This window comes from Serinus canaria, chromosome 1 (genome assembly GCF_022539315.1).
Source record: "Serinus canaria isolate serCan28SL12 chromosome 1, serCan2020, whole genome shotgun sequence".
Lineage (NCBI taxonomy): Eukaryota > Metazoa > Chordata > Aves > Passeriformes > Fringillidae > Serinus > Serinus canaria.
The window spans coordinates 69,485,677-69,508,446 of record NC_066313.1 but is presented as its reverse complement, the minus strand read 5'-3'; the positions used below and the strand labels follow the sequence as shown (position 1 = coordinate 69,508,446).

At 36.0% G+C, this 22,770-nt stretch overlaps 1 long non-coding RNA gene across 2 annotated transcripts; it reads left to right on the top strand.

Annotated features, from left to right (window-relative positions):
* Positions 1 to 4,290: 4,290 nt before the first annotated feature.
* On the top strand, positions 4,291 to 18,182 carry LOC127059524 (uncharacterized). 2 transcript variants are annotated; one of them, XR_007777445.1, is made up of 3 exons: positions 4,291 to 4,710; positions 6,417 to 6,585; positions 17,042 to 18,182. It is a non-coding gene; the product is annotated as an uncharacterized LOC127059524 (long non-coding RNA). The 2 variants fall into 2 exon arrangements; XR_007777446.1 differs by lacking the exon at positions 17,042 to 18,182 and adding an exon at positions 10,057 to 10,235.
* The last annotated feature ends 4,588 nt before the right edge of the window (positions 18,183 to 22,770 follow it).

Sequence of the window (22,770 nt, the reverse complement as noted above, 5' to 3'; positions counted from 1 at the left end):
TTCCTTTCTGATGTTGCTGAGTTTTGGTTCTGGATTAAGTATTTAATTTGCTCATATTTTTTAGCGAATTAACTTCAGCTATTCTCAGCTTTACCATACCGTAACTCATTCCTTTGGTTAGTCTATCCAAATAAAGAAACTCTCATTTTTCTTTTTCCATTTTCCTTATTTCAGAGAACACTACAGAAGTTATAAATGTAGATTATACATTATTCTTGATCTGGATTTTTGGTTTTGTATTACATTGCACTACAATGGCTTTTTCTGCAACATTTACAAGTAAGGTGTATGTATTTCTAGTGTATATATAGTTATAATGGGGAAAACAGTTAATCTGCTGCCTAAAAAATGCCTTTTTTATCTATCTGCTTTTTTTTCTTAATTTTTTCTAAACAGAGGAATTATAATTTCTTCTAGTGTTCCTTTTTACTTCTTGAAAAGTCCACTGGACACCTTATGTAGATGATAAAATGATGAGTTAAATTATGTTTACTTTTAAAATGAAAATTGTATGTGGTTTTGAGCATAAAGAAAATATAAAACATGAGGAAAAACTTACTGCATGAAGAAAACTGGGAGAAAGGGAGGGAGTCTGTTTATGAAAACAATTCAGTCTAACCGATATGCAGCAGACACAAGTGGGGGTTTTAGTTGCTTCACCTCTATCTGCTTCTCAACCTCAATTCATACCTGTCTCACTTCTGGATGATTTTCTCTGTTTTTTAACTATAGTTTAATTTTTAACAACCAGAACCAGACATTTGAGGCAGTTTCTCCTTTTTCCTCACTAGCATGCCAGACTATGTCACAGGGTATGAAAAAGATCCCCAAGTAAAACTCATGGTGTTCATCAGTCTGTCTCTTTGATGCCTGCTTTTATTACATTTGGTGCCTTGCCCATTCAGAAAACCAAACAGAAAATTTTCTACATATTGTTTTATATGACCTTGAGAATGTCTTGTACTCAGTTCTACTCTTTCTATTGACCTGCATTTGGCAATCATAACAGAACCTTACTATTACAAATCTTGTTCTGCTGCCAGAACTGGAGGGAGAAGGTACAATGCCTGTCAATTATGATTTCCTATGCATTTTGTTGATGAAACAACTCTCAGAACACTTTCTGAACACATCCACTGAGAATATCTTTTTTTAATTCTCTTTTATCTTTTAATTCATACCTCCCTTTTGTGTAAGTTTTCAATGTTGACAGATGGACTGGCTTTTTTCTACAGTACCATTCTGTTTTATAGAGTATTCCAGATTGAGGAATCATTTACTTTTCTCCCCATTGAAAAATATGCGTAAAAAATATGTTTCTGCAGCATTTTTTGGTCAATACTTTGGAGATAAAATCATCCCCTCTACCCCACCAACACCTTGGTCTTTTAACTTGGCAATTATCCTTGACATATTTTTGAAGAAATTAAAGTTTTCCTTTTTTTTTTTTTTTTAATTGTTGCAAGACTTAGGAAACAAGTTCTTTTCTCTGTTCACACTAGTTTTGATTCTGTAACAACAGTGTTAGTTTTTCCATCTATAAAAGATAAATGCGTCCTGACTTAGAATGTATAAATGCAGACTTAGAACTGCAGAAATATCATACAACTTTGAATAGTTGCATAAACAGCCAACACATTTCCAAATCCTGAAGAGGGTCAAGAAACCACCTAATAATTACAACAGAGATGTTAGAATTTAGTAGAACTTAGCCTGTAGGGATTGGTGCATTGGTTGCTTTAAAATCATTCTTTTAGTTTGAAAAAAAGATATAAGAAAAATAAGAGATTTGTGTTTATTTCTTCAGACTTCAAGTATCCTGGTGAGGGAGCTGGGCCTGTTTAGCCTGGAGAAAAGGAGACTCAGGGGAGTCTTTATCATTCTCTACAGTTACCCAGAAGAAGGTTGCAGCCAGGTGGAAGTCAGTCTTTTCTCCCAGGTAAGTACTTGCAGAAAGAGGACACAGTCTTTATCTGCACCTGGAGAGGTTTATTAGGTTAGACATCAAGGAGAATTTTTCATGGAAAGGATTGTTAAGATTGGAATGGCTGCCTAAGGAAATGGTGCCACCACTGTCCTTATGACTGGATGTGGCCCTCAGTGTCATGGTGTGGTTTACGAGGTGGTTTTCAGTCATAGGTTAAACTTGATATCTTTGAAGTCTTTTCCAGCCTAAACAGTTCTATGATTCTGTGGTTTTTTTGAATAGTATTTCCATTTTGGTGAACTTATAAAATCTTCTTTTCATTAAATTCTGTCTCTTATGGGAGATTTGATTTTATCAGCCACTCTTCAGATTTACTTTCCTACTAATATTATTGAAGTAAAATGATACTAGACCCTAGAATTTTGTGACATCCCTTTTCTGTGTGGCACATTTACTGTAATGCCTGAATAGTTATTGGTTGGAAATTATAGATTGCAGTGCTAATATTTAGAAAATAATGCTTATGATAATTCTAGAGATGCTCAGCTTGACAGCAAAACTTATGCAGCTAAAACCATTTTGTTTTAATTTATTTAAACAAGGGAAAATGTTTTCATTGAGCAGAAAGGAAAAAAAAAATTATTTCCTGAGGAACTACTATTTTTTTCCAATATAAAGTGAATGACAGATTGTTACTCTGAATCTACTAAATTGCTCTAAGTAATTTGTGGAAAACTATATGAAAACCATGCATATGTATTCTTATGCTTTGGGCTGGACTGAAATGATAAGCAAAGAATGTTGTTCTGGGGTGAAAGGTGCTGCACTGGTAAGTGAGATAGGAACTAAAGCTGTCCAGGTCAAAATTGTTCACTCGAAAATCAAATAATTATTATGGACAAAAACACCAAAAACCTGAGTCTGTGTATATTGGTGTACAGGAAATAAAAAAATAAATTAAAAATAAAAATTAATTCTTAGTATATTTACATTCTTATAACGTGTTTGGAGAGAGACAAAACTGTAATTGTAAAGCAGTCAAAACCAGCTAGTTTGGTTTTCTGGGGCGATGCAATCAGTAAGCCTGCTGTCAGCATATGGCTATCATCTGAGTTGGAAAGAAAAAAAACTAGACAACAGCTCTTTAGTGGGAATAAATGTACAGACTACCAAATTCTTGAGGAGGGCTGATTCTGAGGTCGAGCTGCTGTAGGTGATGGCCAGGCTACAGCCAAATCAGACCTCTTGACGTGTTGGAATGAGTGTGCTTTTTCCTCAAACAGCTGGATGACAGTGTTTTACATGGGGTTGTATTCCATGCAGAATATGGATTTGCTGTGATATAGAGATCACGGAATAGAAATTTAATTTACCCACTACACTCATATTCTGTCTTAAGAAATATTTAAATAATAGAATTATAAAACCATTTGGGCTGGAAAAGACTATTGAGTCCAATTGTTAGACCAATTGGTACAACTTAGTACCATAGTTACAGGTCTTATATAGAACAACAGGGAAGATGACTTAACCAGTTCCCTGGGCAGCCTATTCTTATTCTTGCCAACCATGTTTGTGAAGAATTTTTTCCACAGATCTGAAATAAAATTTAATGCATTTTACTGTTGGGATTCTGTCCTCATGGCTACCTCAAATTTCCTTAATTTTCTCCTCATACTACCTTAAATTTCTCCACGACACGTCTGATTCATGATTTTCTAGTTAAGAAGAAAGGAGCATGTGATCTGAACAGTTTGCAGTGGTGTAGCACCGCAATACACACTGCCATTGCTCATGCTGGATGTCTGTAAGGCCTCAGGGCTGGGGCTTCTCACGCCTGCTCTGTCTGAACTTTTGTTGACCTGCCTGCAAATTTGTTTTGCTTGGTTTAGTAGCGACATAAGTTTCCTCATTTGACCAGGTGACTGCAGATGATTTGCTCTACTTTTAGAACAGCAAAACCATAGTTGCAGTAAGTATTTATTCTAAAAAAAGCGCACATCTCTAATACAATGCCATAAAATGGAGAAATACATATGTGGTAGGACAGCAGTGACGCAGAGAAGTACACAGGACAGAGTGCAGAGGAGTTCATGCATAGGGGTACTAAGAGATAGGGAACAGACAGGGCACTAGAGACAATGCAACAATGAACAATTCACCCAAGATCAGTTAAAGAAATTCTGGCATGGAGCTGAACAGTTGTCGTGGTTTGAAAGGAAGTGTTTTTTTTTTGGAGACAGTGGTTAGCCCAGTGGGGGCTCAGGTGTGAATATTGGCACCTGTTTGGACCAATGAGGAGATGGTTCCGCCTCTGAGAACACAGGGTATAAAGGTAGAACTCCCAGGAAGTGCCTCTCTCTTGCTTGTCGGTCAGCAAAGGGATCAGGTCAGTTCTCTCTCCCCCTCCGGCTGTAGGCCGGGTGGGGGAGGGGAAAAGGCCACGAGGCGCCGTGAGCTAGGCCGCAGGCCTTGGATCTTGGAGAGAGAGAGAGAGAGACCGGGGGGGGGAAGTGAAAGGATGGAGGGGTGGAAGTAGTGAAAGCACCGAGCAAAACCCCCCCCCCCCCTCACCCCGCTTCCTAGAGAGAGAGAGAGAGAGAGAAGAGAGAAAAGAGATAAGATGCGCCGGGCAGCTCCTGGAAGTCGGCCAAGAGTGTGAAGAGAGTCCGGCACCTAGAGATGATTTTAACTTTTTTCCTTCACGATGGAAACCTTCCAGACGTTGATCCTCCCGGAGGACAGAGATAAGAACAAGAAGAAATGGACAAGTGAAATGAGAGGTTTGTGTGAGTAGGGAGTAGTGGAGTTAATGAGAAGAATTTACTTGGGAAGAGATAAACGGAGGAGCAGTTTTTTTTTTCGGCTGTGGACGGACTAACTTTCTATTGTAACACAGAGACTGCGGTTTTGGGGGGAAAGCAATGGCTCAGACCCAAGAAAGGCAGTGAAGAGTAGTGGTAGGCAGAAATCAGAAATGAGAAGATTTCTGTCGTGAAGCCCTTGCCCCGGGGGAAATGGGGGGGATTTTGTTATCCCAAAAAATGGAGAGACTGTCATTTTGTGGAACTGACCAAAGTATCCTTAAAAAGAGAAACCCCAAAAGCAATCTTCTGGTCCATTTCCATGGTGAGAGCATGGAATATTGAAAGGGGTTAGTCAAGAAATGGCACAAGGAGAAGACTCCTTCCTCTTTAGTAGAATGTATTGATTGTTAGAAGAAGGATAATGGACTGAGAATTAACACCTGAGAGATGGGGACTGAAGGAAGATTGGGGTTTGTATTGTATGTTGTAATGTGGGTTGAGAGGGGGAGGAGAAATGTGTTTGAAAGATTTCCATTCTGTTCTTTGTGTGTGTGTGTGTGTGTGTGTGTGTGTGTTAATAAAGTTTTTTTTTCCTTTTATTCCTAAATTGGTGTTTGCTTGCTCTGTTTCTGGTCACATCTCACAGTAGGCACTAGGTGGATGTGTTTTCATGGAGGCACTGGCAATGTGCCCAGTCCAAAACCAAGACAACAGTGTTGATTTTAGGGGCAATAAGGAAAAAAAAACATATCCAGAGCATGTGGCTCCATAGTGAATTTGGATGTAACATGAAGCTTCAGATCAAAGAAGGACAAAAAAGGCTGTTAAAGTGTGTTAGGAAATGTGTCAATGTTACCTCTGCTGGTCATCCACACAGAGGTAGGGAGACCCATCAACATGAAGATCATAGTCCTTCCTATAAAGAATTCCAGAATCCAAAAGTCATGACCAACCTTACCTGCAATAGACCTGTACAGAGCAGAATGGAAACTTCAAGGCTGAAAGGAGCATTGGGAGGGTGGCCATAATACTTGGAATAGGGGCTGAATCTGAAAAGTGTGTGCACAGTGATTTTGTCTGCATTCTTTTTTCTGGTAACAACTAGAGCTAGACCAATGAAGATTAGACTCATTATTTCATTTCTACCACAATGGAAAACTTTGCTTTACAAACATAAAAGAGTCACTTTTTGGCTTTCAGCAGAATTAAATATCTTATAATGATTTCACATTTCTTGATAACCATTGTGCTATCAAGTAATTTTAGCAGTAAAATGTGCATCTTACTGTCAGCAATTTTAAAGAACTAGATTTTGTTATTTTATGTTGCTTGAGAGAAAAAAAATAAGCCTGTAAAAATAGCTTAATTGATAACCATTTTCAACATAATTCAGCAAGAAGTTTCATTCTAAGATCTGCATAGACACTACTTGAAATGAGATCGTAAAGGAAGGAAGGAAGGAAGGAAGGAAGGAAGGAAGGAAAGGAAGGAAGGAAGGAAGGAAGGAAACCAAAACCCAGCAAAACAAAGAAAAAAACCCCAAACCAACCCACATAACCCTATATAATTACTGGATATCAACCTCTACATTTATGGTGACAATTGGGGATTGTAACAAAAATATATAAAAAAATAATTAAAGTCAAAATAGTAATGTCTCTCTTTTTCTTGTCTCCACACAGATGCAATCAGTCTTCATGACCAGGATGAATAGGAGGCTTAAGTGCCACAATGGAGATTTTTATTGGACTTGAGGAAAGTTGGAGCAGGTTGCCCAAAGAATATTATGAGTTTCCAAGACTGAAGGCTTTTGTGGGCAGCCTGAAAATACACTTGACAGCCATGAGCTAGGTAAGTCTGATCATGCTATGAAGTGGATGCTCTGTAGTTCTTTTCCAGCTGGACTGTACAACACTGTACCATTTACCTTTGATCTGCTGAATGCTGGCCTGGGAATGCTGGTTTCATGGGACAACTCCAGCTTAGTCCATGAGAAATGCTATGTTTCTTTGTTTGCTTGCTACTTAATTTCAGCCCTTTTTTGGAATAAACCCAGATTTTAGAAAGCTTCCCACGAAGTTCAAAACCTATTATTGAGTCAGATTTAGTGCAGAGCTTATGTCTGACACCTTCCAGGGTAATGACATTCCACAATCCCATTACTTTTAGGATTCAGAAACACTTCAGAAATCTTCCCAAAACCACAGTTGCCTTGACACTATTTTCTCAGCAGCTACACAGAAAATAGAGCTCTTGTTTCTATTTAAGAACTCCAGAGATAGTGTGACAGGAAATCAAGCAGTTTATGATTAACAAAAGGTCATCTTAGCCACAGAAAAGGACAAAAAAAAAAAAAAATCAAGAGCAAAACCGATCTTTATGTATTAGAGAAGCAGTTGGCAAAGTTACATTTTAAAAAAGGAAAAGCAATAAAAAAATGCAGGCCAATGTCACTCCAAGTATAAGTTTTTCCTGTTATTTTTTCTGTGAGTTAATGATGGCCTGAGTACTAGAACCCATGCTACAATCTTAGTTCTGGTAGTGATGATTGTGTACTGAACTGCTACTTTGTTAAGAAATTAGCATCTCCAGGTATTTTAAAGGGCTTAATCCTTGATTTTAAACATAAAAAAAAAAAAAAATCTTTTCATAATTCAGCTTTAAAGGCATTATAGAATTGATCAAAATAAACATCAATTAGTTACACCAAAGACAAAATAAATAGAAAGAAGACAAAATAAATTTAAAGAAGGTGATACAGATTTTATATACAGCTCTCAGACTTCACAAAAGAGACAAAAAAGAGTTCAGAGAACAAATCTTGATATTTGTTTGCAGATATGTTACTGATCCATCTCTCTTTTAACAGAAGTAAAATTTGTAAACTTACATTTGTAAGCTTACATTTTGTTTCTGTATATACAGATACATGTAGACACAGAGATGAGTCGTGCATTTCTAAGAAAACAGTGATCTAGCATCTTTCAAAGGCTGGTGAGGAATGCTAATATGCTTAATGACAGCAATGTTCACCCTGAATCAAGATGGCAATTGTCTACTTGGCTTTTAAATTCATTTTTTTAGTCTTATATACCTGTTCTTATCTTGGGGGCACTAATGAAAACATGCAAATAAATATAAATTATAGTTAAATACAGGCTTCCATTCTAGCACAGAATGTTATTTCTTAATTCAATATGTATATTTCTACTAAATATAACATAAAGCATGTGCAGAGAATATTAGGCACAGAATATCATTAAAAGCCTGTATCAAATTATCTATCAGCAAATGTGTTTTCTCTGTTCTTTAATTTTGGCCTCTGGAAGTGCCATAAAAGCAGATACTGTTCTGATTCTGTACATAGTGATTCAAAAGGAGTAGAGGGAAAAAAATTTTCCACCTTTATGGGATTTACACCTTTACTTCTTCTGTCATAACAAGTAGGGTGTTCAGGAGCCAACGAGGAAAACTGCTTCTCCAAAAGCAATTATTTTCTTAGAGGATATGATGACATCCAACTTACAAGTTTATATTACATACCTTTTCTTATACTGTAATACAAAAAATCATGAAGGGCTTTATCCTTTAAGAGAGACCCAACCACTCTAAAAGAGGTGGACAAATCAAACTGACCCCAGAAGTGGGCCTAGAGGGAGCCCAAGAAAATAACAGATGTCAGTTTCACTTTAAAGGTGATCCATGTCACCGAGTTTTTAAATTGTTTTCTTGTTCTTGGAGCAAGAACAGCCAACAGTAGGGAGTGATCCTTACTTTCTCAGGATTTTTTACCCCTTAGTACAAATCAGTTTTTTAAAATTACTTTAAAACTGTTTGTTGTCATTACAGTTCCTTGCTTTCGCAATTAGGTTGTGTCATTTTCTAGGCACTTAGCAGTACTTCAAAGATGTTGCCTTTTTTATTTTTTATTTTTTTTTAATATGCTTCTGGTTCTCAGCTCCAGTTCCCATTCTCACAGTTCCCAGGCTGGAACAGGCAGGCAATTTCTCCATCAGTATTTCAGAAGGCATTTCCCTCTGGTCAGCAATCTTCCCCTTCCAACAAGGTGGCCTTTCTGGATGCTCATATCTCAGGGACAGAAGGAAAGGAGGTGTAATCACAACATCCATATAATTTATCTTATTTGCGTTCTGGAATGATCTTACTCCTTTCTAGAAGTGTCTCAGTATTTATGATTCATGACACTTGGAAAAATACATAAAAAAACCACTTGAAAAAATGAAGAAGGAGGACCCTGGATTTTATACATTATTGTTTCATTAAGTTTGAATGTCCTCACTGGAAGAGAAGGATTTAAAATTTCAGCCTAGCTGGAATTCATTATTCAATGGTCACCCTTATTACATTTATATTGTAATGAGAAGACAAAATTTTACATTTCTTGTTAACTCAGGCTTTCTCCTGAAGCCAGAAAAATAATCATAAGGAAAGAGGAGGGTTGGATTGTGCATACCATAAAAATAATTTTAAAAAAATTAAAAAAAAAGGCCTCGTGTATATAACTGTAGAGTAAAAAATGTGAATTGGAGAGTACAGCAGCACACATGGTTTTGCATTACTGGAATTCACCCTTTATAGCTACCAATAACTTCCCACTAAATAGGAAAAATATCAAATAGTTAAGCACACCATTAGTATGCTTTTAATAACGTTTAGATTCTCAGTGATGTACTTACCCTCTATATATGTCAATATTTCATTTTTTCCAAACTCTGAGTGAGAAGGCTTTTCAGAACCCTTTTCAGATTTGCTTAAAAATGTTTTTGTGTCTGAAATCTGCAATGTCTTTCTCTCAAGTGGAAATGCCAGGCTGTTAAATTATGCAATAAAGGTTAAAAAGACTCTGTACTTCTACTGTTTGTCTTCCAGAAAAAGAAGACTATAAAAAGGAATAGCCTGTGATTAACAGTGTAGGTTTGATCTTTCAGAGAAAAAAAAGAAATTACTTTTTTTGAAAAATATTTATCAGCAAGTCTTAGGACTATTAGCTGTAGTAGTATTTCTTTGAAAGAAATACCTATAATAATAGGTATACCTATATTACCTATAATACCTATAATGAAAAGAAATTTAATTAATTGTCACTGGTATGTAGAAGAATTAAGGATTTTGCTCTCTGGAGAGTGGTAGATATTACTAATGATATCTGCTGGTTTGGATAGGGTTGTTTTTCATATTTGTGTATTGGGGGCGTTGTTTGGTTTTTTTGTTTTTTGTTTTTTCAGTTAATATGACCTATGCAAGATTGTCCTAAACTGCATGACAATTGATAATTTGCAGATGATGTTGATGTTGTTGCAGAAGAACTGGTCTGTTATAAGGCAGGACGGTTCTGCAGAGGGATATGGACAGGATGGATTGATAAAGCCAAGGCCAATTGTGAGAGGTTCAACAGTGCCAAGTGCCAGAAGAAAAGGACCTGGGTATTCATCTGACTGAATATTTGCCAGCAGAGTGCCCAGGTGGCCAATAAGGCCAATGGTCTCTATCAGCAAGAGCGTGGCCAGCAGGACCAGAGAAGTGATTGTTCCCCCTGCACTCAGCATTGGGGAAGCCTCACCTCAAGTGCTGTGCTCTGTTTTGGGCCCCTCAGCTCAGGAGAGAAAAGACACCAAGGTGCTGGAGGGTATCCAGAGAAGGGCAATGGAGCTGGTGAAGGGTCTGGAGTAAAACTAGTACATGTTAGATGGAGCTGGGATTATTTAGGCTGGAGAAAAGAAGGTTCGAGGGACTGCATCCCTCTCTATCACTACCTGAAATGAAATTGTAGCCAGGTGGGGGTTGGTCCCTGCTCCCAAGTAACAAGTGACAAGACAAGAGGCAATGGCCTCAAGTTGTTTCGGGGGAAGTTTAGGTGGGATGTTCGGAATAATTTCTTCTCTGCAAGGATTGTCTTTTGGAATGGGCTACCCAGGGAAGTGGTTGAATCACCATCCCTGGAAGTATTTAGAATATGGGTAAAGGTGGCTCTTAGGGACATGGTGGTGTTAGGTTAATAGTTGGAGTCAATGATCTTAAAGGTCTTTTCCAACCTGAAGGATTTTATGATTCTTTCCGGTAATTTAAAATGTGAATATACTTGACATATTATTTGAACAACTTTGCACATATTTGAGCTATTAAAAAGAACCTGCAGTAGCAGTAGCGTAAGCTGCATGTTACTCTCTGCATTTAATGCAGATCTCACCTCTCATGCATTGCTCTTTGAAGATCCAGGAAAAGTTTATTTCTATTAATGAATCTGTGAGGACTAGAGGATATATTTTTGACATATATATATATATATGTAACTTATATCAATGTTCACTGAAAGTTAATTATTTGTGGAAATAAGAATGATATAATAATTTATTCTGGGCCTGGTTCCACCACTTTTCTTCCTTCAGAGCTGAAGCCAGAGAAAACCCAAATAAATCAACTAAGTCCCTCATAATTAACATAGTATATATCTTGACTGAGAATGGAAAAATGAAGTCGCCTAATGTCAAATTCCCTTATGACTATTCTGATTGAACCCTTACATTTTGCCTACTTGTTTAATAGTGGCATTTGCTATTGAAGATTCTACCAAAACCTTCATACATCAGATGAGATTGCTTATGAATGCTGCAGATGAGAAATGCTAGATCTACTTCTCTTCCTTCTTATCAAAAAAGGGCAATTTCAACACTACATAGGAAGATATTGTGAACAAAGTTGTTCTCAGTTCCCTTGAAACACTTGCATCTTATTCTGAGTCTGTTTAAGAAAATCATATCTCAGAAAAAGACAGGAAAAGGCAACAACTGCTTGTTGTGTTTTATTAATACAGCATAAATAAAAAGGACAAAACCAGTTCTGAAGGGAAGTAGAGAAGATGAACAGCAAAAAACCCTGCAAGAAGAAATTACTGTAAGCTTTATGGTTTGTTTCTAGTTTGTTATTTTTTTACAAAGCAAAGTATTTAATATTTCATTCTCCTCTGGTTTCAACTGAAAGAATTAAGTTACTGTCCTAAAGGTATGATTAAATCCTGCAATTCCTAACTATTATCAGGAAGCACTGGACATAATGAGGGCCAATTTTGCCTCTCAACACACACACTGAAGCCTGTCAGCTGGAAGCTTAGGTTAGAATTTTAGGCTGCATTAACTACATTCATAATACTGATTTCATACTTTGTAAAAGAAGATGTTTATAGAAGGAAGCAATAAATTAGAAAAATTATTACAATGTGAATTCAAATATGTTGACATACTTTTGAATAGCATTATATATATGCATAATTTTTTTTTACATACATACCTAGACAATGACAAAATTCCTAATTCCACGCTTCAACAGTAGTCACTGAATTCAACTGTTTATATGCTGATGAAAATTTCCAGCAGACAACTTTATTATATCATTGTCACTATTCATGTCTCTTACACCTAATCAGAATCTGCTGCTAACAGTTATCATAGTCTTAGTTTTCCCTGGTAAATCTTCCCCTAAATCACTAAACCAACTGAATGGTAATGCTTCACCACCTCATGAAGCTCTAATAATTTCAGTTTCATTTAACTTTTAGTAAGTCAGATAGAGAGCAAACTAATTTATTTCATTTCCAGTCTCTTCAGTTTGACATAACTTTAATTCCTGCTTGCATTTGAAGTAGATTTCTTTTTGCTAAAGAGTCACTCTCATAGCAAAAGAACATTCATGCTCAGAAATAGCAATCATGAGAGAAAGCCCTATTACCTGTGATAATTTTTACTTAGAAGACCTTTCTCCCAATTTCTCAGATATGTTCAACTGCTTTTAACAGGATGCATAATGCTTAATGTCTGTGCTGGTATCATAAAGTCAACAGATAAACTTTGGGCTGTAAACTTAAGCAAAACATCTCTGTGAAATTAGAAATACTCATAGTAGAACTTCAATAACAAAAGAAAGTTGAAAGATCCTTCCTTTCCTTGAATTTTTGTCTTTTAGGAACCTTGATAAATAAGAACTGCATTTGAGACATTCTATTTACATTCTCCCTCCAAATTTTTGTTAACATCTGTGAATGTAGATCCACCTCTAATCCTAAGGGTATAGAATTTATATGGACAGTGAGTACTAAGAATCTAAATTGAGTGTGATGAACAGCTTTGTTTTAGGAGCAACATATTCACATCAAGTGGCACATCTTCTTCTGATAGAGCCCCACCCACTGTGATGGCAGTCTAAGCAGGTGAAAGTCCCATAGGTAGTACTAAAGGTAGAGCAGGCATAACTTGCTCAGTAAGTTAAAGAGTTCAAAATAAAAGGCCTGTCAATCACACGTTGAGATTGGATAACCTGTTTCTTGAAATGAAGAAAGATTTTTGGCTACAGAGATCACCAGAACTTGAAAAAAATATTATGAACTTTAAATTTGAATGTCAAAATCAAATGCCTACACTGTAGACCCTGACAAGCAGAAAATTGTCCTATGTGCCCATCACATTCCATGGAAAGTGGCAGACACTCCTGTGTCAAACATGACTTCTTTTAGCAAGCTAATTCTGCTGCTTCAGAATTGATGTCAGCTACCATTTGAGATCCCCTAGGAGACTTCTGACATCCACACAGGGTTTGCAGGTAAAGAAACCAAGACAAATGACTTACTTAATTGGCAGTTAAAGCTCAGGTGGGATATCATAAAGAGCATTTAATGTCATTAGACACCTATACAGAAGTAACTGAATTATCTTGAGATGTCTATATGAGGATGAGATTAACTAAACCTTACAACAGCTTTTCTCAGGGATTGCAAAGGTAGTCTGTGGTGATTAACTCAAGTAACGATATCTGCCATGTAGGTGTCTACATCTGATTGGCAAATTACATCCTTTTTTTATCCTGTAGGGGAAAGATAGTGATTCCTAGGAAATGAATACATAAAATGTGAAAGTAATGGAGAGTTGGGGATGTATAAATCAAAGGGAGGAATAAGTCTGAGAGTAAAAGAATTACATTTAGTTGTCTCTAGGTTAGTAGGTGTGTAAGCTCCCAATATAGTTGATGAACATCTAGTTATTGAAGTAAATGCAGTCCAGACCATCAACACTACTTAGTTTGCTCTGAAGTATGAATCTAAAATGCTATTCAGTTCCTGAAATATTTGCACCTGGAGCTCTCTGAGTCTCATTCTAGACATCTTCATAGCCAGATAAACCAGGTCTAACAGGAAACTTCTGTCTACCACACTTCTGGAACTGAAGACCAGAAATCTTGTATTTACATAATTGCATTCTGCCCAAAGCTGGCTATACTGACAAGTAAAGAATTCAGTTGTCACAGACTATTATTCTGAGTTAGTTGCAATTTGCCACTTAATTATTTGAAAATTTAACTAATTTGTGTCTATATGGCACTACAAGAATGTGATATAACATTATAAAGCACTGTAGAATATATTCTGATGAGGTGAACAGCATGATAAATTTGGTGTCAGCAATTGTAAATTTTATGTTGCTGTCTGTAAACATATAAGCAATTAATTTTTGAAGAAAGTGTTGGTTAAATAAATTTCAAAAATATATCAAAGTACCTAAACCTTCAGTTAGCAAAGCCCAAAAGATGTGCTCTAAAGACTCCACATAGCTTAAGTTTGCTCCAAAGATCAGCTTTGACAATAATTGTCATTAGCATATATGTTTGTGATGAAACTCTCTTTTTATCTTTCACATGTTCTCTCTTTATTACTTTAATTTTGTCAAATATTTTCCCAATGTGCATAAAACCTAGATTTGAAGTTTTTTCACATTCAATAGCTATGGCTTTTAGAAAATGGTGACACCATTAATGATGTTAGAAAACTAGCCTGGTCTTGAAGGCCAGAACCTTGGTACTTGTATTCTTTGCAGGGGATGCGTTGAACAAACTGCTCCTCTTTCGTTAGCTTTATTGCTTTTTCTCCTTGCCTATTTCATCTGGAAATGATTTTAAGCTGTGTGTGTACCTAATGAAGACTCAATATTCCTAAATCTACAGCAATTTTATTCTTTTAGGCAAGGCCTGTAAGTTTATAAACCTCTATCCTTCCTGCTTTCCAACAACTCACTTTTCATACTTAATAATATGAAACATACCTAACATACACTAAATTTTACACAACTAAATAAAATGTTTACACTTTTCATGGAGACAGATAAAAAAATCTAGTTTTCAAATAACTTGTATTGTACTGCAATTGCACTGAAAAAAATTATTAAGAAGAATATTTTTTTCAGTTAAATGCAGCTTTCATCTTTTTGTCTGATTTCTTTGGTTGCAAAATAGTTTACTGCCTCTTGCCTACAGATTTACTGGAGACCTGGCAGGTGATGACAGATGAATTTCATGCCAGAATTATAAATTGCATAGACAGATACCATGATTCTGAAAGAATCAACTAGTTTTTGTGGGCACAGTAGCTACAGATTTTTCTTATTTTTATCTTTATTTATTTCATTTGGTTTTATTTGTGTTGTGGTTTAGATTTTCACTTAAAATGTATTTCTGACAAAAATGGCGGATCTTTTTGCTGCCTTGTAATTAAAGTGCAGAGAGTAATTTGTAATACAGGATCTTTTAAACAGACCTCAAACATATTTTCTTTTCATTTCAGTGGTTTTGTAGTTCTTGAAGAGTCTCTTGACAGCTGTCACTGAGGGAGAGGAAGAGTGTTACTTATTTTTATTTGGTGATTATCTCAGCTGACATATCTTGTCATCTCAGGCATGGCCAGAAGTCAAAGAAAACCGGACAAAATGCACTTTTTCTTGTTAGGCAAATCCTTGTCTATGCTGGGTTTAGAGCTTCTTCAATTGTATTAGGGACTTTGGTGTAGAATGACTTTATCAAGAAAAGCACTCTACTGCAAGTGCTGGAGGGAAAAAAAATTAAGATGCCACTTGAAAGTGTATTGAGCTCAATCTTACAATGACAAATTATGTCAACCCCATATTTGCTATTCTCATCTTGATTTCCCTGACTCTGTGAAACACATCAAGAAGACTTTAAAATGTGGTTAAAATGCAATGAAGAGTCAGTTTTGCCACATCCATCACCATGCACTGTGTCTGATGAAATGAGTCGGTCTTTGCTGCAGGACCAGAGGAGTTCTGCCAACAAATAGGAACACAAAGACAAATAGTACAATAAATAAAAAAGAAATGCATGTTTGTGACTTCAGGAGCTGTAGTTGTTATTATGAATTAAAGCAATCTTGTCTGATAGCACATATATCTGTTTAATGAAAGATAGTTTAAACAACCATAAAAAATTGCCAAAAGTCTTTAAATGGAAGGGGGACTCAACTGTCCAAAACAGTGTTTATTAGAAGGAAATTTTTGTAAGGCTGATTCCAACCTGTTGAAACAGGACTAATTTATGTGACAGTTTTTACCTTAAGTTTTTAACTTTAGTTAATTGCTTTTTTTCAGTATATCCATTTTTCATAATTTTCACTTTATTACTGAAAGTATTCCCTATCAGATATCAAATAATTACAGACAGAATACTATCATCCAAATGTGACATTTGTTTTAGTTAGTTGAGAAGATTCTGATTTTGATGCTACATACTCACAAAACTATTCAGTGACTGTGGGAGTAATTTAACTTTTTATATGTCTGAATTTGAACTGGTTGCCCAAACCAACCATACCAGATAAGGTTAAAGAGTTGGAGAATCACAGAATTAATCAGGTTGGAAAAGAACTTTGAAATCATTGAGTCCAGCCTTTGACCAAACACCACCATAACAACCAGACCATGGCACTACTTTCAGGCAGTTGTAGAGAGTGGCACCACCTGTGGCTGGTCTCCAGCTGGATATGGCACCATTCACCATTGCTGGTTGGGCCCAGCCATCCAGCCAGTTCTTAACCCAGTGAAAAATGCACCTGTCCAAGATGTGGTCTGCCAGCTGTTCCAGGACTATGATGTGGGAGACAGTGTCAAAGCCTTTGCTGAAGTCACTGAGTTTGAACCAATGTAGCAATCTTCTTTAGGTGGTGATGACTTCCACTGTGAACTGAACTTTTCAAACAATGTCATTAGACTCTGCTCACTACAGAGCAACTGTAGAGACTATTGAGGGATACTTCCCCATGCCATAATTACTGTAGGTCCTATTCAGGTAGAATTTAATACATTTTTCTTATCTACTTGTTTCTATATTTTGATGGTGTATAGCTTTAAGAAAATAATTTTTTTTAGATTGCATGTAAGCTTAGCCTGGGAATCTTCTGCTGTGTTGCTTGTGCAGTTATCAACCATATGTCACTAAATTATACATTTTTTCCTTTCAGAGCAAACTGGTCATGATGTCAAAAAGCATTTGGATGCACTGAGGAGAAATACTGTTATAAAAAAGTTCAAGGATTACAGCCAGTTTCTGAGAAGCAATGATATCAGAATTGCAAGATAACATTAATTTCTCACTAGTTTTCATACTAAAGTCAGGTAAAAACCTGTGTTAACCTGTATTTCACCTGACTTACAAGAACAGAAGAAGACACATATGTGCTTGTCCAATTTAAACTTCTGGTTGGATGGATAGGAGAGATTTTTCTCTGTGCAGATGTGCTCCCATTTTGAGTGTTATAAGCAGCATTTAGATGTGTGTGTAACTGTCTATGTATGTTTAGACAGAGAAACTTTCAGTACTGTTCTACAAAATAAGAGCAAACTCTGTATTGTTCAGACTTCCTAAGTTAGTGCAAAATCCATTGGAGATGGGACATGGAAACCATGCGATCTACACCCAATCCAAAATCACAGACAAAACCCGATACTATTAAGTTGACTTAAATAGCAGCAACAACCTCTGTTTTGCTGTCACAGAAATTACTGCAAGAATGGATCAAAAAATGCAAAATTTTTGAGCAAAATTGTGAACATACAGTGTCTGTCTAAACTTATGCCCCTTTCTTGAAGCTGCTTAAAAAGCACAAGTTGTTTTGGAACTTGCTTTATTTTTCAGTCCAATGGCCAAGAATATCTGACTAATATGATTATCACCCTTGAGTTGCACTTAACTTTGCCATTGTATTTGGGGAACTCTTGCACATTAGCCACATCTGCCTCCCACTCTGGATCCATGTCTTAAACAGTCACCTTATTTCAAGTGCTGTCTCACAGGAGTGTTTAAGGTGTAAGTATCCTGAATTTCAAGATAGGTTGACACTTGGCATGAGTTCAGATCAGCAATTTGTCTTTTAACAACCTGGAAAGCGGATTTATGCCCTAAAGCTTCCAGCTTCTAATTTTAGGGCTTAGTTTTTCTTTTTAAGTTTTTTATCTGCTGTGTAATCATTTAGCTTTTAATTACAACACAACTTCATCATCTGTATTCAAGGACTACTAGTGTATTTTCTCCGTTCCTTCTTCTACTGCATGATAATCAGTTTCTATAGAATAGAAATGTGTCCAGAAACCCAATTTGATGTCCCAAACTTCTCCTTTAAAGGAAATATATATATATATATATATATATATATATACATCTAGAAACATAAAATAAATTATTAAATTAGATATGGCACGTGTTTCCAAACAAATAGTGATCTAAAGTCTTGAAGAAAACATTAGGAAATTAATAAATAACACAGTTTGAAATCTCAGTTGTAAAGGGGTTACATTAGACCATAACACTGTTTTGTCTGATGCTTAATTATTTTCATTTTTCTGATGAAAACATAACATATTTAGGAATAGGAATATCCAGACTCTGGTAAGGACTTGGAGAAGTGGCAGTGACCCTAAAGAGCATGCCAGCCCTGTGTGCTGATGGCATTACAGTGAAGGCAGACAGTATGCTTGACTTGGCTGTCCTCATCCACTGATGCTAGAGCTTGGTGGGTATAAACAGCCCTGAACAGAGGGGAACAATGCATTAATCACAGTCCCAGTGGCTGATCAAGGCACTGTTGACCAGACACTCTGCTTGTCACTATGCTGGAAAAATCTGCAAAATGAAGTCACATATCAGAAGAAGTATACCATAAAATATATTAAAATAAAGAGAGGTAGTGAGCCTAGGGAGCTATGTGGGAAATTTTATGAAAACTTCTCAAGAGAAAAGAGACAGAATAGCAAAAAATTGTTGCAATTTCATTTCTAGACCTCGGTGTTTCTGAGTACTTTTTAACAGTAAACAAAAGAATTTTAAAAATAGATATTTCAGTGATAATCTGATATATAGGATCACTGCATGTTTTTTATATAGGCAATAAAGACAGGGAAATGCTGTCAAAGTCAGGTGTAGCCCTTGAAAGATATCTGCGGTCCCTCATACACTGAACAAGAATTACTTATTACAGTAATAAGTAAACCAGAACTATTAATTTCTTTCAAAAAATACAAGAGAAACAAACTATTATTGCAAATTTTCCCCTGGAGGAAGTTGTCATTATCATTACTCTTTCATTTGACATCCTCTTTGGTCAGGTGGTGTTCTTTTGCCCCCCCAGTTATGAGTTTTTGTGGTGGTTGAGTGTTTTGATTTTTTGGTTTTTTTCAGCTTGGACATCTACAACAATTTAGAATTTTAGAGCAATTTATTCATACATTGATTTTATGCCATGACATTCTGAAAATTGAATAATCCTAGGACCTTGCGTGAGTATTGTTTGGAGAAGGCTAGTTGGAGCTGCTCAAAACAGAGTCAGACTTGAGCTAAGACCTAAGATTGGGCATACAGAGAATGATTTATCTTTTTGTTCCTCTTTCATTGAGAGTACAGCTAATAGAATTCACTTTCTTGTTATAGCTTTTTTCCTTCACAAAAATAGGTACACAGACAGAAATTCAGCATTTAAAATAACTGTATTTTTCGATCCATTCTTGCAGTAATTTCTGTGACAGAATCCCTGAAAATTTAGAAGAGAAATCCTCTGTTATCATTTGTCTTGTTTGTATAGTTTCTGAATTGATCCCTATTCTTAAAGACAACAATTTGCTGACAACTTCAAGTATTTGAGACTATAGATTTAAAACAGTTATGCTGCAAATTAATATTCCATTTTTTTGTCCTTTGCTTGTGGTAAACTGCAGAATTTAATTTAGTGGCAAAATAATCTGACAAGCTGTTTGGGGAATGAAACTATATTAGAATAGATATGACGTTGAGGTCAATGTTCCTTAGATGGAATATTGAACAGCTGCCTAATCAAAAAAGAAATAATTAAAAGAGTACACCCCACAGATACTATTTGGTGGGGTTGATTTAGAGCTTGTGGATCTACCCAAACACTCATCCATGTGCACACAGCAAGTTTAAATATGCATGTGCAGGTCTTCTGATATGTATTTTATCAACTTGCTTATCCAGTAGAGAACATCTGTGATGGTGGAGGAGAAGAGGAAATTAGGGAATTATGTCATGTAGATTCTATATTCTATATTTACTCAGAAGTTTTTAGGAATCTTCTGCTGCCAGAGAAAAGCCCAGTAGTCAAGGGTTTCTGCACTCTCCAGAATAGCCCAAAAGTGACCAATTCACATTCACAGCTTTTAAGATAATTTTTGCATGGCCCAATAAAGCACATTACAACTTCTGTCTTTGTATTCAGTGATCTTTACAAGCCTATATAGTTGCTCTTACTGAAGGCTTTAAAAAAGTGTATTCATTTTCCTCTGTATTGTCCATGGACACTAAAAAAACCCTAAATGCCACATAAAAGCCTTTATAGTGCAAATTTCTTCCACATTACATGTTTTTAAAATCTTGTGGTTTTGTTTTGTGTGACCTCCTATACAGGCAGGGAATGGGGTGAATATACTGCCAATTTAGAGGTCAGTATATAAGTATGCAGAAAAAATTGAACTTTCTTCTCAGATGTTATGTGGTTGAAGCTCTCAGCAAAATATTGCCATAAGGAAAAACCCTAATTTCAAAACTATTTATGTGTTTGTTCTTGCTCCAGTGACACAAGAAATCTATTTAAATGTAAATAATGAAATGCTAGAAGGCATGACTATTGGCATTAAACCTATGACAAATTAGGGCAATAAAATTCTGAATGCCTGCATTAAGACAAAGAATTCTGTTATACCTTTATCTTATTTTCTTGCTTATATTTTATGTATATACACAGGGATATATGGATTTTTTTGCATAAACACAAAACCATATATATGCATATACTTTATCTCCTTGTGATGCTTTTTAGGTTTGTTCGAGTTTCTTTAAATAATTAGTTCTACACACCCTCCTTCCAAAAATCCTCAAGAATTAGTTTCATTACTGTTGACATTAAACTGCATCAAATCAGTAAAATTTCTTTTGCCAATGCTTATATTTCATTATGAACTTGAGTCAGGAAATTAGAACAGTTATGTTTCTAAATAACTTCAAACACTTGTAAGGCCTTTAAACAAGTCAAAGTTAAATTCCAAGCACTCAGGAAGGACATTTTCTAATCTTGTAACCCTTATAAATAAGTAAATTCTCCTGTTGCCACATAATGAACTCCTACAAGTGTCAGTGGCTAGAGCATTAATTACATTAACTCTGACTGGCATTCAGACTTAAAGCTTTATTCCCTTGTCTAGGACTGTCAGGGAGAATATTAGTGTCAGTTTATTAAACGTTTCATTTAGGGCTGTCTCTGCCATCTTCACTCTATTCAGCCATTTCTGTTCATACCCAATAACCTTTCTGAGCTGGAGATAAGCCAGAAAAGACATTATTCATCACTGGGTTTTAAAGTACCACTGTAACTGCAGTGCAAGGACAGATTGTTGTTTCCTGTTTAATCAGTGAAGTGACCGAGACATTTTATTACATATTGTCAATGTGGAGGAGCAAGTCAAAAAATAAAAGAAATAGTTTGAGAGGAAAGAATAGTAATAGTGTAGGAGAGACTGTCAATAAGGAGATAGGCATGGGGAAAATGATGATTAAAAAACCTGATAGGAAGCTAGAAAAGTTAGAAACAGAAGATGAAAGGCTGATATACTTGATTTACATATTGAGAAAGATAGGACCCTGACAGGAAAATATTCAAGAGATATAAAGTTCAGCGAGGAGAAATAATTGTCATAAGAAGGATTTTAAATTAGGATTTCCAGAAACCAAAGAATTCAGCTCAGTAAATGTGGCCTAAACCACCATGTTTTTATTTCTAAATAAGATAGCCATGCACTTATGTCTTGTTTGAGATCAAGTGCTACCAACTGGTTCTCATGTACAGTGCTTGGGGCTAGTGTACTTTATATCAGATTTTTCTCAAGCATTTTAGGACACCTTCAAAATAGAACCACTTAAGCAACATGGGCAATTAAGTCTGTATTGTCCAACATCATTTATTATTTAACAAGATAGACTTCCCCAAAAGATGTAGAAGGAATACAGAATATACTAGAGGGAAAAAAACAACCCAAAAAAGCTCAAACAACCCTCCCATCAAACAACCAAATTTAAAACGAAACAAAACAAAGAAGCAACAACAGAAAAAACCAACAAAAACAAAGGGAAAAGAAAACAGAAACTGTAAAATGAAAATCCAAAGGTACAATAATAGAGTTCAAGAGAAGCAGATGAAGGCTTTCAAAACTAATTTACAAGTATACTAGAAAATTTGCTGCCATATGGTGAAACACTTTGTATGTTTGCCTCTGTTCTGACATTTGAATGTTAATTGGTAAAGGATGAAGCAGAGTTTCAGCCAGTTCAGATTATGTGACTGGTATCTCTCCACAAAATCTGGCTACCAGCTGAAACAACCTTATTCTGTTGTCTGCCACATCTTATCATGCAGGCAGCTAAGGAAGAATGGGATATTCTGTATTTTTCTGCATGTATGGCTCCCTTTGATGCATTTTCTTCTGGAGGTGCACTTAACTCAAGTAGCTTCATATCTATAATGATTTTTTAGAAAGACACCTGAACATCAGCCCTTCTACAAATTAAGTCAGTGATACCCTGAAAAGCAATGTGAATCTGTTGTGTGCCAGCAAGGATGAGGCAGAAACAAAAGAGCAAGATTTACTGACATTAAGAAAAACCCTGTCCACAAAAACAAGCAAAGAAAAG